At 38.9% G+C, this 15111-nt stretch overlaps 1 long non-coding RNA gene across 2 annotated transcripts in view; it reads left to right on the top strand.

Annotated features, from left to right (window-relative positions):
- LOC108641815 overlaps positions 1 to 12326 on the top strand; it is a 91187-nt gene extending 78861 nt beyond the window's left edge. For both annotated transcript variants that reach the window (XR_001922295.2, XR_001922296.2), the window contains exon 6: positions 12301 to 12326. This is a non-coding gene — a long non-coding RNA (uncharacterized LOC108641815). The remainder of the gene's footprint in view (positions 1 to 12300) is intronic.
- Positions 12327 to 15111: the final 2785 nt, after the last annotated feature.

Genomic DNA, 15111 nt, shown 5'->3' with positions numbered 1-15111 from the left:
AACTGTGTTTGATAAAAGGGGCAATGAGCTCCAGTTATGCAGCCCTTACTCCTGTTGGTTCTCCTCTGCAACCAGAGAACAACCAGGACTATTTGCATATAAATCCTGAGAATTTGGCAACTTTTGCTACAGCATGAGAGAAAGGGAAAGAAAGGTAAATTCCCCATAAGTTAGTGTTTCAGTCACACTGCAGATTATTTAGTTTATTCACTGTTTGGGAAGCGATCCCAGCAAGGCAGCTGCATGTCTGTCTGACTGTCTGTAGCTTTTCTACAGTGTCCAGAGCCCAATATCTAGAGGATTGCCTGAAGTTCTGGGGTGGCAACACCATGACCCCTCAGATACTGTGAGTTTCATTTTGTGGAGGAAGAGACAGAACTTTCCTGGAGGTCACTCCAAAGCTCCTGATCAGACCTCCACTGAGACTGTTTGCTGTGACAGAGCTCACTTCCAGTCTCAGTGGAAGGCCGGCTGGTTCCACTTTGACTTTACTAAAAGCCTAACAAGCTGACTTCTATCAGCATATACAGGCTGGGAGATCTCCCAGACCTCCAGGCATGGCATACTAACACATGCACCTTTTTAGTTCAGGGAAGAGAACAAAAGCTGTATGTTACTGAGATTTCCTAATGAATTACTGGCAGGCCTTTGGATTGCACAGTAGAAGACAAATACTGTAAATACTTGTGTTAAAAAAGATGCAAAAAAGTAGGTATGTACTAGAAGCAAATCCCTGTAGTTAGTGACCATTATCCTAAATATGGATCTGCACGGGAGAGAGGTGGGAGAAGTTGGATCATGTTAATTACTGAACACCTCAAGCCATGCCCACAACAATACCACACATTTCACTGGAAATACTCAGCACCTCACAGAGTTATAGGAATGCTACAAGTTTAGTTTCAAAGCACGAAGGTGAATTAGGGAATGGATTTACAAAGAGGATGATGTAGTATCAAACTACTGAACATATTAGTCCTCAACACCATTATATTTTTTTCTTCAAATTTCTTACCAAATTGCTGCAGAAGGCTGTTATATGAAGCTGTTAGGTAGGGATATATAAAGGTATCCTCCTGATACATAGTGCTTTCACAAAGCCTAGAAGCAAACTAGAGTGCTGCAAGGTGTTGCCTACCACACATCACAGCCTTACCTTTCAAGGCTTTTGAATACTTTTAGACTTGGTTTTTATACATATTTATGTTTTGGGTAAAAAAGATTTTTTAAATTGTGTCTGCTTTTTGTTCCTCAGTTATCAATGGGAATTTTTGGTATCTTCCAAAGGAATGTCACCTTGGTTTTCTGTAGGTTTAGCAAACCAGTGGTTTGCTTAGGGTTTCAGATAAAGTTGCCAAACTTTTGTCGGCCAAACCATCTTCAGAACATATTTTCTTTCCAGGAGAAAGGCCTACACACAAGCCTTTTATGGCATTGTGTATTTATAGCTCTAGTCTGTACTGTGAATGAATGGATCACTCTGCAAAACACAATGCAGAGTCATTCGATGAGCATGCTCAGCAGTTACAGAATCACAGAGTGGATCAGGTTGGAAGAGATCACAGTGGGTCACCTGTTCCAACCTCCCTGCTCAGCTAGGGTCATCCTAGAGCACATGGCACAGGATTGCACACAGATGGTCTTGAATATCTCCAGCGAGGGAGACTCCACACCCTTTCTGGGCAATCTGTTCCAGTGCTCAGTCACTAACACAGTAAAGAAGTTCTTCCTCATGTTCAGGTGGAACTTCCTGTGCATCAGTTTCTGCCTGTTGCCTCTTGTCCTATTGCTTGGCATCACCAAGAAGAGCCTGGCTCCATCCTTTGACACCCTCCCTTCAGATAGTTAGAGACATGGATGAGGTCCCCTCTCAGTTGTCTCTTCTTGGGGTTAGAACAGGCCCAGCTCCCTCAACCTTTCCCTGTAAGAGAGATGCTCCAGTCCCCTAGTCATCTTTGTTGCTCTCTGCTGCACCCACTCAGTACAGCAGAGGCCACTGGGCTGGGTGCAAGGAACTGGCTTGGTTTTCCGTTCTTGCACAAAGGGAAGAACGGAAAGGCTTATCTGAGTTTGGGAATGACTGTCACCACAGGACTGGCTTTCTCTGAACTGCTGCGAAGCCGAAGCTCTGCCCTCCACTCCTGGGTCTTGCACAGCTCTCCACGGAGAAGTGAGGAACAATGGCAGGATGAAGGCTGAGCCATGACTGTGGCAGCTGGTCATTGAAAAGTCTCCAGAAGGTGTGTGGGGGGCTGTGATCTGCTGGTGCTCTGAGGCAAAACATGCACAAGCCTCGCTGGTGCTCCACCAACCACCAAGCTCACTAATTGCAGTTCCTGCTAGTATTGGAAATAGCTTACATCCAATAGTGGTTTGGGTGTCAGTTGTCAGGGCTTACATCCTGCCTATCCTGTCACTGTCATCCAGTGATATAGTACCATATTTTGCAGCTTTGAATGCCTAACCTGCCCAGTGCTCAGAACAGTGCCTTTCTAACATTGCAAACTTATCATGGCCTTTGTCAGCAGTTATATTATCTGAATCCATCTACTTTATGGAATTCCACAGCCTAGAGGAACATCTTGAGCCTTAGAAATAAGGCTGTTATCTTACAAAACTGAAGGATTAGGAAAGATAGCATATTTTGCCAGTAAAGAGGGAGATTAAAATAATTGCTAGTGGGAATAACACAAAATATTTCAGTAAATTAAGCATACTCAAAATAAAGTTTTGTATGTAAAGCTGTTATAAGAGAAACATTTAAGTTTTTGAAACATGTTATATTGCATTCCATTGGAAATAAATTTTGTCAGTACTTGAATCTGTGATAGTAATTGGTTCTCTACAGCTTAGATATTCTATTTTTTAGAACTCAAAACATTTCTAATACTGCATGATTCTTATTTATTTGATGTGTGCAGAGCACATGGAAAGATTCTATACAAAAAGTTATTAGCAAGTGAATGACATACCTGAGCTATTTGTGAAAAACTGATTCAGCTTAAAACTCTACCCTACCATTAGGTATCTGCTTTTATCTCCCCTGAAAGTAAGGGTAACAAAAAGAATTTAGGAATGTATTTTAGGTAATTAGCTCCTGATATTATAGGCAATTTTTAAAAGACTCTGGATTTCAGTAGTAAATGTAAAATTTTCTTTAGTAACTTCCCATGTAACTGCAAAAATCTGGTTTGTAGAGACAATATCACCATGTATCTCCACTTCTCAGAAGCATTCTCCCCAGTAAATGCTATGCAAAATGGCCCTGAAACTATTTTTGGAGGTGATTTCTGTATGCTGCCTCTACCACTTTATTTATCTGGCAACTTCCTCTTAATTAATATTGTGTAACAGTAGGGATAAGCAAGATCTGGGTCCCAGTCCCTGCCACAGTAAACAGAAATCCTATCAACATAGAAACTAGAGCACAGGTTCCCTCTCTAGCAGGTGAGTTTGGAGGCATCAGGTTATGGAAGACTTACCTAATTAAAGTTGTTTCTGTAAAGCCAGGCTTTACACATTACACTTGTAATTTGTAAATTGTAAATTACACTTGTAAAGTGCAACTTTTCCTAGAAAGGAAGAATTCCAGCTCCTCTCAGCTGGAAGAAAGTTCTGAACTTTTATCTCTTGGGAATGCAAATGAGAGCAAAAAGGCAAAAGCTCTGGAAGTAAATGTGCAGAATAAACTGTGCAACATAGGGCCTTAAGCTGTCTAGACTTGGAATGAAATTATAGAATTCTGTTTTATTTTTTGAGTATTTTAACAGTTATTGCCAAAATGAAGCAGAATTTTATGAACAAAATATCTCTCAAAAGAATATTAAAATAGTTGTGAAATCAACCCTTTTAAAAAAAAAAAAAAACAAAGACACCAGAATAAAGATTTTCTTAAAAGAGCCACAAGAAAGGATGCACTTCTAGATAAGGCAGTTGGGTTACTTTGCAAATGCAGGCAGATTTGCAGGCTCTTGTTATTAGGGGGCAAAAATGACGCAAACTGCAAGTCATAAATGTCTGTTGCTGTGAAAGATTGGGTGCAGTTTTGGGTGAGCTGTGGTGTGATATTTCCATCTGATACCTAGAGTCAGCCAATAGCAGCAGGTGCTGAGGCGCTGAAGAGCACAATATGTTCCAGTAGCACCTGAGGTTTGATCTCTGTGGCACACTTGCTGCACGCTGTAAAGTGAGCCTCTGTCAGTGCTTCATTGTCTCTGAATTTGGTGCATACAAACCAAAAGTACATTTATTTTGTTCAGATCTTCTGTAACTAGTGACTATTTCCTTAGAAGTGTATGTCATTGAATGAAGAAATAGTTCTCAGACATTCTGGTGCAGGCATTGATGGTTCTGTAGCAGATATGTATTTACTCTTTTCTCTCTGTTTGCATCCAGGAGTTGTGCATTCCACAAGATTTCAGTCCCTACCATCTGCAATAATTACAAATGATGAAGGTTTAAGAACTTTGGTTTTTCTCTGCACAATTTAGAAAATCACCACCTCCACGATCAGACAATATGTCTTGTATTATGTGGAATCAGAAGAGAGATGGATGCTTTTATTTCCTATGTTTCATTGTGTAAAAAGAGTAAGTGTGAGCAGTGTTATCTCAGGGACTGTAGATGTGTCTACCCATGCTACTTTACTGCTTATAACAGATGTTCTCTGGAGTGAAGGCATCACTCTCGGAATGTGTTTTGTTTTAGAAGGGGGCTCAGCTGCCACAAATGAATGGATGGTACCTAAAGGTTGAGTTTTGCTTTGGATTCTTCATCTGTGAAATGTAAATCTTTGACAAATTGGAATGAACAGTTTTAACAAAGGTGATGTTATAGTTTAACCTCAGGGTGTGTGGGACTCTGCTGTAGTGCTCACTTCCCAGTGTAGTGCTCACTTCCCCAAGGCAGAAGATCACAGACTCATTTTGCACATCTAGCTGTAAATCCAGTGGGAGCCTTTTGTGACAGCTTTCTGTACATGAAGCAGTCTGGAAAAGGGTCATCTGCCTGTGAGTCCTAGCAGAGCTAGTTTAGGGTGTTTAGGTGGTGACAACTTAATTTTAAATAAGAGTTTTGACCAGAACTGTCCTGCTTACCTACTCCTTCACTTGTCTTTTGACCTCTCTCTCTCTGTTTTTTTTTTTTTAATATAAGTACGTGGGCAGTTTTTGTCTCTCTTTTCTGATTTCATTTTTTTTCTCTTCCTCTCAAAAAATGCAAGTGTGTTTTTATGTTCCCAAGAAATCTGAGAGCCTGTAAATAGGACAACCACAAAAGTGGTCTACAGGATTATATTTCAGTTTTGTAGAACCAAGAAAAGAAATAAGAATCTGTTTGGGATGTGTACTTTCACTCATTTCCGGGTGGTACCCAGGACTTGTTGCTGCCATACAGTTATTGCTGCCTATTGAATCTGCTGATGAACTGTGCAGGCAGAAGTCCTTCTCAGCTGCATGAGGTTGTATTAGTCTAGATAGCAGTTGTAGAGAGGGGGCCCTGTTTCTTCACTATTTTCTTCTGATGTCTTATAATGATGACTTTAACATCCTCTGGATGTTGTGGGTTTCAATCTCCTTTCAGTTTTAGTGGTTATATTGGTTTGTTAAAATGCTCTTTTTCTAATGAGGCTGAATGAATTTGTAAACTGTGATAGGAGAATCTAATATATATGTTTAATTTGTATCCCCTAAATCTCTGTGGTTATATGTGCCATTTAATTTTCACTTGTGTAATAGAACAAATGAGTGAAAAAAACTAACTGCAACTTTTTGGTCTTCTGAAACACTGGAAAAAAAGTTTGGTTTTATCTGACACAAAAGGAATCTAGCCACATTTTTGCAGAATCCCCAGTTTTAGAGTCTGAGTTAAATCTGGTTTATACCCCAAATACCCAGATGTAAGTCTTACTAAAATTAAGATATCACTTGTTAATTTTTCTTTACAGCGAAAGTTCTTTTTTTTCCATTTCATCATGTACCAGCAGAATTCAGATCTACACTTTGTTTGCACAGTGCAAACAAACAATATATAATTAAAGACAGTCTTTTAAGATTAATATAGAGAAGCGAAGTATATATAAGTATATAAGGCAGATTAAGTAGATTTTTAAAGTGTTTTCTCCAAGTGAAATTTTGTGACTGTCAAAGAAAAATGAAAATTGATTATATGTGAAAAAGTATCATGATATACTTCTAATGTATGAAATCTTTCAGCTTGTGCCAGGAGAAATGAGTGCAACTGGGTTATACTTGTGGGTGCAAATCTAAAGTAAGACTAATGTCTTAATTTACACATATATCTGTGCCATTCTCAGTTGTTTTCTCTACCATATTTGTCTCTTTTGGGTTTTTTTGGCATATACATGTACAGAGAACTCTAACTAAAGAAAACATGTAACATTTTAAGTCAGGCTGAGACTAGACTTTGCCTTACATGATGGACATAATGGAGTTGTGTTTTATGGTTGCTATATTCCTATGTTCTACGTGTATCTTTTCCATAGGGTGTCCAGACTGCTCTGTGAGGCAATGGCAGTGACAGCATGCCCTTTGGGAGAAGATCTGTTCCTTTAGGCCCAGAAAGTCCCAGTGCCTGTACATAAGAGGCACCAGGCAGTGAAAATATCTGTAATTCCTGCTAATCTAGTAATGCTGTGAAACCACACGAAAGCCAGTCACTGCCCTGTCCTGGGACTGCTGTGACAGTGGGTATGACCAGTTGCAAAGAGGATCAGCTTACACCAAACTCCAAACCTTCTCACCCCACCTTTTAACTCTTAGCACAGAGGTAGATGTGAAAGCACTTTTGCTTAGACTAGAGAAGCACCTTGCCAAAGGCAGTTTTCTACAGCACATATACTTTGTGTTTATGATAATAAACAATGGTAATCTGTTTATGAGTTATGCGTGTTCACATATCTTCATTGGTTTTAGAAAAGATATTTTTCCCTCTTCCTCCTTATGGTGGAATTCAGGTGGAAATTAAGAGTTGTATGGTTTAATTGTTAATAGATAGCACTTGTTTACCTGAACAAAACCACTCTGGCAGCCCTCAGCTAAACAGAGAATAAGAAAGCTGCTGATATATTGGTTATGTCTAAGGTAAAACTACCCCAACTGTCAAAAAAACCCACTCTTGCCTCCTGAGTTACAACTTATCATGTTGCTTTGTAGACTTGCTGTTGGCAAGCCTAGATGAAATTACCTCATATAGCGATATATAATCCTAGAGCAGTGTATTTAAGTGCCTATGCATGTTCTTCATTTCCTACAAGGTGATGAGAACTCCCATTACACAATACTTTCAGTGGAAATTCAGGGCCCTTGCCACTTTGCTACACTACGACAATAAAGAGCTTTGGAGGCTACTCTGCTTTATAGTTTTTGCAGTGCTCTACACATTTATAACACTGTGTAAAAAGTAATCCTTAGTCTAGTAATATTACCCTGTAATTAAAATAAAAACATAATGGAAAACTAGCCTCAATAGAGAAGAATATGTTTAAAAGAGTTTTCCCACACTACTGGAAAGACCCAAGTTCATTCTCAATCAAAACGAAGAGGCTGCCTTTGAACTTCTAAGTAGGTTCCCCAAGTTTAAAATGTAATTAAAGCTTGTAATTGCTTTTTGGGCTAACGGACTATTTCCATAGTTAAAATAGAAAGCTGTTCATTAATAATTGTAGTCAATGTAGATGACATTATCCAGCCATGGATACAGACATCCATCCAGATGGTTATATTGTCAAAACCCAGTTCTGTACCCCATGTCCCAGCATTAAGACTGTGGCAGTGAAAGAGGCTGTAGAGAAGCACACTGGCTGCAGCTCAGCTGGTCCCAGTTCCCCATGTTCAGTGACAGCAGTACAGCTCTCACCACACACCTCCCTCCCGAGGAGGCCAGGGAGGGTGAGGATTTGGTGTGATGGTGAGGAAAGCTGTGCTCAGGATGGTCCTACTGGAGGATGCAGTAAGGGTGTGGTGAAAGGGCATGCCTTCTGCTGGGAATTCCAGTGCCTTCACATGTCCTCCTGCCTAGAAAAAACCTTTGAATTTCCTTCTCTGAGTACTGGGGAATATGAAATCTAAAGGACCGAAATAGCAGAAGGTAAATTAAATATTAAACAATTTTGGTTTAGTTACTGCCAAAATCAAAAGAAATTGTGCATTTACATTGTGCAACATATCTACTAGTGCCTTAAGAACTGGGGTGATAATTATTCTGCCTTCGTGAGATACAATGTGTATTCTACTCTTAAAATCATTTGAGTGAATGATTCGTTACATAGTTTTACTTCTACGTGGTGGAGTATATCACAGAGAAGATGTATTAGCTCAAGTCTCAGAAAGATAACCATGATTTAGTGTGGTTCTGCAGCAGAAGTACAAAATCTGAGCTTTGGCAAACCTTACTGTGAATATTTAGGAAGATACAACATAGTGACTCCAAACTTTGTGCTGAAATTGCAGTGCAAATTCCCGTCTAGCAATAAGTTCATGTTGAAGTGGTAGCACTAGAGCTAAGGAGAGCTGACTTTGGTGCAGAACTGTGCAGATACTGCAGCTTGTCCCTCAGCTATTGTTCGGAGCCAAATAAGGCATGTCCCTGGCATACCTCATAGCATGGTGGTCATACAAACACTTTCTGCCTCATAGTCATGACTAGTCCTTCCCTGACATGGAAGGTTTTTGTCCCCTTTCACCACTAGCTTGTTAAGGCTCCAAGTAAATCATACAGCTTGCTGCAGAGTTTGTGGCTGAGCCTGGAACTGAACCAACATCTTTGTGTCCCAGCCTATTGTCCTAGTCACTCTCTGTTCTTCAGAGTCTGACTCAGCTCTCCTCAAACATCTCAATTTCCATTTTTCCATTTTTTTCTCATTTTGTGTTTTTCCCTCTAAGCAAACTTCTGCCTCCACTTCTATTTTCCCTTCTTGCCACTTGATCTTTAAATATTCAGAAAACTCAATGAATGGCAATATACCATTGTGGAAAAAAACTGTTACAGTTGGATGATGCTACATAATCTCATTGCTTATTGTGTTAAGAATGATTTATTCTTTTTTATCAGTTTGTGAATAGGTTACACTTTTCCAAATACTAGGATGTCTTTTTTTTTAGCTCACAATTGATTCTGTAAGTTCAATGCTATTTATTTTCTTTTCTTCAAATTAGGCTTCTTTCAGGGGGAAAAAGAGGATACTGAGTTCTTTCTGGGTAAATTTACAGAATTTGCCAGTGTGCAGGCTCTCCAAGTTTGGACTGGAAAAAAATGTGGAAATGATAAAATGTCATCCAAGATAGAAAAGAAATTGAGGGATTCCTTTTAAGTACAGTCATAAGAAACAAAATTAATCTCTAAAGAAGTTCTACACCCTACAGTTTTTGAGAAGGTTGTAAATGCAGTTTACAACAGTATACGCAGTTGTAAACTATTGATGAGACCAACATTAAAAAGAAAGAGTTTGTTTTGGAGGATGATTTCACACTGAGAGGGATTACTCTCAAAAGCACACAATGTTACTAGTAAGAGAAAATATTATACCTCACTCGCCATCATTGCATTGTTTCATGAACCATGCTTTTGTTTTATCTCCGTGCTAGTCTGGGAACGCCTCTTCTTTGCAGATTAAATTACGACATGTTGGCACTTAGCTGGCATCTTTTTGTTTTCTTCATTTAAAAACCTGGTCAGAGCAACTTGCTTTGGAGCAACAATTTGATTTAATGATACTGGCACTAATATTCTTCATAAATGTATTAGCAATTTTTAAGCTGTGTAGTTACATTTCATTTTGGTGAGAATTGGCTCAGCTAATTTTTTCCATTCAATCCCATTCAAATATACCTACAGAGTCATATATGCTGCTGTACATAAATTACGGATGGGAGAGGGAAGGATAATCTTAACCTGTGCTTTCTGTAGTCTGGTTTATGGACAACATACTGGGTTTATTACAGTGATATCAGTGTTCTATTTTTAGCTTGTCTTTCACCCCCTTTTTCTCTTCATGCAAGTTGGATGCCAGAAACAGACTTTTTTTGTTTGTCATTTCTCTTGTAATTTTTTCCTGTCTATCTTTGATGGAAAACTGCAATGTAATTGCTTGCCAGCAACAGGCAAACCTTAATGAGGTATTTGAGAAGTCCCAATGGAGAACCTGACACATGTAAAGAAAATATAGAATAACTGCAGGAAATACGCAGGCCAGTGCTTTGTTTTATGGATTGTCCTGTCACACATAACACAGAACTGTTCATTTAGTTACTTGTATGACTGTTCTTGATGAATATTTTTCAATAGCAGATTTCTCACAGGAAACGATGTAGTTAGTTTCACCCAGGCATTTGATCAGAGAAGCCCTATCTTCTGAGAAAATTCACGTCCATTTTTGAGATTCATTATGCCCAGTTCTAACCTTAACTCATCATGGGTTAACTTCTGTTTCCACAGTTTTGCAGAAACCTTTTCTTTCTGAAGACTCTACTTTTGGAGTCTCTTGCTGAAGGTGAGGGCAGTGAAGGAGCAGAGGCTGAAGCTCCCCCCTCTCCTCATCTTTTTGTCAGGGTGCCTTTCCTACTGTTAATTTCTGGACTTTGAAAATGACCAAACTTTCAGCAAATCACTGCATGTTAGCACCCTCAAAACACTGAAACTAAAGGTAACTTGTGCAGCTGTAGTGCTTTAGACAGAAATGTGACTTACTTTCTATATCAGGGTTATGCTCACACTGCTGTCTGGCAAACTGCAAAGGTAAACGCCCAACGAGGGGAAGGCAGTGGCTGTGGGGTGAGCTGTAAATACAGCAGTCTGTGAATCAAACCACTCTCTCTCTCCCACCCTTTCTAGAAATCTATCAAGTTGGCAGGCTGCCCTGCTCGAAATAAATGTGGAAAATATTATGTAACTTTGCCCTGTGTGCTGCGCTGACAGCGTAGGCACTAGTTAGGTTTTAGTTACACTATCTGCTGTGGCTATTTTTGGTGACCAAAGGCTTCTCTCTTTAAATTTATGCCTGTATTTCCTTTGCCCCCACCCTCTCACTTATGTTTTTTTTTTTTTCATTGACAACAGAATGCAACTCAAGATCTGCAAATAGGAAAACAACATCAGCAAAGCTGTTTAAGGGCTATTCCGTTTTAAAAATAATAATACTTCTGCCCCCAACAACAAAAAGCAAACAAAACCCCCTTAACAAAGTGCCGGAGGAGGAATATATTGTCTCTAACTGTAGCCAAGCGCTGAAACCGCCAGTCTCAGATGCCCTCCCCTAGAGTTATATGCTGTGTCAATACCTCCCTCTGCTGAAAGCTTCACATTCTTCCTCTCTTTCTCGACTACATTTTGCTGTGGCAGGACTTGCATAGATCAGGAGGAATCTGTGATACATACTAGAGCAGCCTGCTTATGGCAACACAGCTGCCCTACGAAGATTATACGCTCTGGGGAGTGCATAAAGCTATTCGTCCTTCCCCATTGGGACTGTTTGCAGGCTAAAATCTGAGATTAGGAGAAGATGATGATTTGGAGTCAAATGACTTTTGAAAATACGCTTTAAGGAACTCCTGTGTTGGGATTCAGTCATTGTCGGGGCACATTCTGTTTAAAGACAATTCTATGTGCATGTGCCTTACAAATTTAATTTATTTCCTCCAGTTTTAGTTGCTTAATTAGTTTTTGTTCTAGAAATAGTAAAATTACTGTGTGGTTTGTAATCCATTGTGCTGCATAAACTACCATGTAAGACTTTGTGTTGTGTTACTCAAATAGATTGAATTATCTTAATGATTGGAAAATCTATGAATCATCTCAGCTACAACTGGTGTGATTATTAGTGAGCTCAGAGTTGTGACCTAAGTTTTTTAGAGGCTGTGGGATTAGGGACCCAAGCCAGTCATTCTCGTCTCACATCATTATAGTATAAAGGTTTTAAAGCGACCAGCACATTTTATTTTTCTCTGTTTCAGATGCCCCAAACTGACATACCAGAAAGGGCAGTGAATGTGTTAGAGGTGAATGACTGAACTTAGTGGAGAATTGGGCAACTTCCAGATGTCTCAAGTTAGGCCCCTAATCTTAGTAGAAGATTAGGAGCAAAAGGCCCTAATTCAAAACCAGTATTTTTCTTTATGTTTATCACCCCTTTGGAATTTTGAAATGTCTGCCTGGGTTGCAGGGATGGCTAATGCACTGCAATAGATGAGCTACAGCAGTTCACAGTTTTTTAAAATTAATAACCTTTAATATTTCCTTATTATGTTCAGCTGCTTCATTCAATTGAATTTTCCCTCTATTTGACAGCTGATGGCAACAACCACTTTCCATCAACTTTTTTTCAGAAGAAGTACAAATCAGGTCAGTCCTTTTAATTTTTTCAACTGCATTTTTTGATGTCTTCATGGACGATTGGTAATGTTGGAGGTGAGAGGAGGAATAAAGAAACAGCAAAATTCTGGGTACAGACAAACTGTTCTGATTGGATGGGGTTTAAAAAAACCAACACACAAGGCAGGGCAAGGTAGAAGGCAGACAACAGGGTGCAGAAAGGAGCACAGCTGTAGGGAATAAAAACACATCAGGTTTTGTATGGATGTTGCTCATTCTTAACTATGGTGCAGAATAGTGTATCTTTTTTGCCTCATATCTTGGATGTTTATAATTGGTAGAAAAATGCTAGCAAAATTATTTGGTTTATGAAAGGAAAATCTTGGAAGGAAAATCTTCTTACCTGACATTTCTTAAAAATGATATGATGTTTAGAGTTTATTTGGATGTCAAGCCCCCCCATACACAGCCTTTATAAGATGCTGGCTGTGACTTGCTGAGACAAACCTGAGAAGTAGAGATGCAAAATTACTTAAATGAATATGGAAAAAGGGATCCTAACTGGTTTTTCTGGACTTCAGTGGGGTATTGGATATGCCAGGATTTCAAGCATTGAGCTGAATGTTACTACTACTAAAGAAAAAGTCATATTTTTTGCCTCCAAATTTTTTTTGCCCTGGGCTGTGGTGTACAAGAGTGATTTAGACACAGAGATATAACTTTGACTTAATGTCAGTAATTAATATATAAGCATTGCTGAACTTTGTGTTAGCTTATTTTTTTGTGAGAGTTTTAGATGGATGTGGTTGAGAGACAGGGTACCATTCTATGCTTTTGAGTTTCCTTAGAAACTGAATGTCTCCTCTAAACAGAGCTAGATTTAGATGGGGGGAGACAGGCCACAAAATGTGCATCCTGGCTGTAACAGGGCAGTCAGAAATGAATCTGTAATCTTGTGGGTGTGTAGTTATTTAGGGTCAACAGAGTGACAAAGTCTAAAGCAGTGGGAATCTGCTGCTGGCTTTGTGTCTCCAGAGCTAGGCTCAATTCTGTGAGCTCTCCCCACACTCCATAAGGCTCTAAAGGGATCAAAGTCCTTTATGGAAGACAGGTGAAATGAGAATGTGAAAGGCTCTGTACTCACAGCATAACTGAACTCGATTCACTTTTATCACTCTTTCAGACAACAAGGTATATATATTTATAGAGGGTTTTTTTGCTCAGTAAAGTACTGTACTCTAAGATGCCTTCTAATGAAACTACATTTTTGGTATCAAAAATGTCTGAACTAGCTGGGCTTACAATGCATGAAACACAGGAATCTGTTGGATACCTAGAGTAACCTGCTAGGAGCCCACTTCTCTTGCAAAAGCAGTGTCACATGTTTATGCTGCTTAGTCACTGGAAAGTAAACCAAAAGAACTCAAAGAGATGAAGCATGTATGAAAAGGGATCATTATCAGTTATGCTAAATGCCCAGTGAAACCTGAGACCACGCAAATCTCAACTGGTTTCGAGTTTTCTTACAGTTGAAACTCAGATCAGGTTCCTTGAGAGTTCAAGAATTTCTAAGCAAACCTAGACCTGCTGGATACATAGGACTTGAATAGCAGCTTTACAGTACATGTTGAAAGCACTTGCTATAAATTTATAAATTTTCACAGCATCCACATGATTTAGAGGAGCTTGATTAGCCTCCTCTTACAATTCAGTCCACAGACAAACAAAAAAGCAGATTTATTAAGGATTTTAGTGTGTAATGACACAGTTAAACCTTTGATTGATTGACTAACCTCTATAGGTATTGTACTGAAAAGATTATCTTTAGCGAAATCTGGTTATGATGAGAGTGATATGAATTGTCTGCAACAAAAGCTTCATGACAACAATATAGGTCCTGATTTTGGTTTGTAAATTGTTTTTTATTTTAGTATGCTTGATCATTATACAGATAGTTAGGTGAGCTATTAAATGGAGCATTTGCATATGAATCAAGATTTGCTCTGTAAATAATACAATTTGAATCGTGGTGCTATTCTCACCGTCTCTCAATGCAATGGCTGCAAAGCCTGATGATATGTGCAGTGTTTAAGTGTAAATATTTGGGTAAACGCATAGTAATATACATTTTTGGCGGGAGTCCTATACAAAAATGGTCTGCCTTATCACAGAGTGGTTCATTTGGATGTATATGGGTATGTGTATGCACGCACACCTCTTCTCCCCTTGATCCCCAAAGGAGTCATACAATATACACATGCAAAAATGACAGGATGACCTCTTCATTAAGTCACTGAACAGGAAACCAGGAGAGTTGACTCCTGTTCCTGACTCTTAAAAACGTTCTGTCTGCAAATCTGGGAAATCCACTTAGGAAAACTGAGGTACATGAAATCTATCAGTAAAACAGGAGACTAGAGTAATTTGTAGTTATATTTGAATACTTTAAAGTAGCATGGAAAAAAATGTGGAGGTGTCTTAAAAATACTGTCAAAACTGACTTTGATCTGTGAAACACACATGTCCAAGTACAGAAAATACTTTAAAGATATACTTCAAGATTATAAAAAAATGTTGCTTTGATCACTTTTCAGTAAAAAAGCAAATTTGGCAATATCAAAAGACATATTTGTGTTTATTCTGTCAATTTCTCCTGAAATATTTGTAGAACTCTCTATCAAAACTTAACATTTTTTTGCTTGAAATGCCCCTTTTTGATATGGGGCGAATGAAAAATGTTACTTCTACTCTGATTTTTTTAATGATGTCTCAATTTGCATACAGTCT

This window comes from Manacus vitellinus, unplaced genomic scaffold (assembly GCF_001715985.3).
Source record: "Manacus vitellinus isolate BGI_N305 unplaced genomic scaffold, ASM171598v3 scaffold_8_pilon, whole genome shotgun sequence".
Classification (NCBI taxonomy): Eukaryota; Metazoa; Chordata; class Aves; order Passeriformes; family Pipridae; genus Manacus; species Manacus vitellinus.
This window is presented reverse-complemented; position numbering and strand designations above follow the sequence as displayed.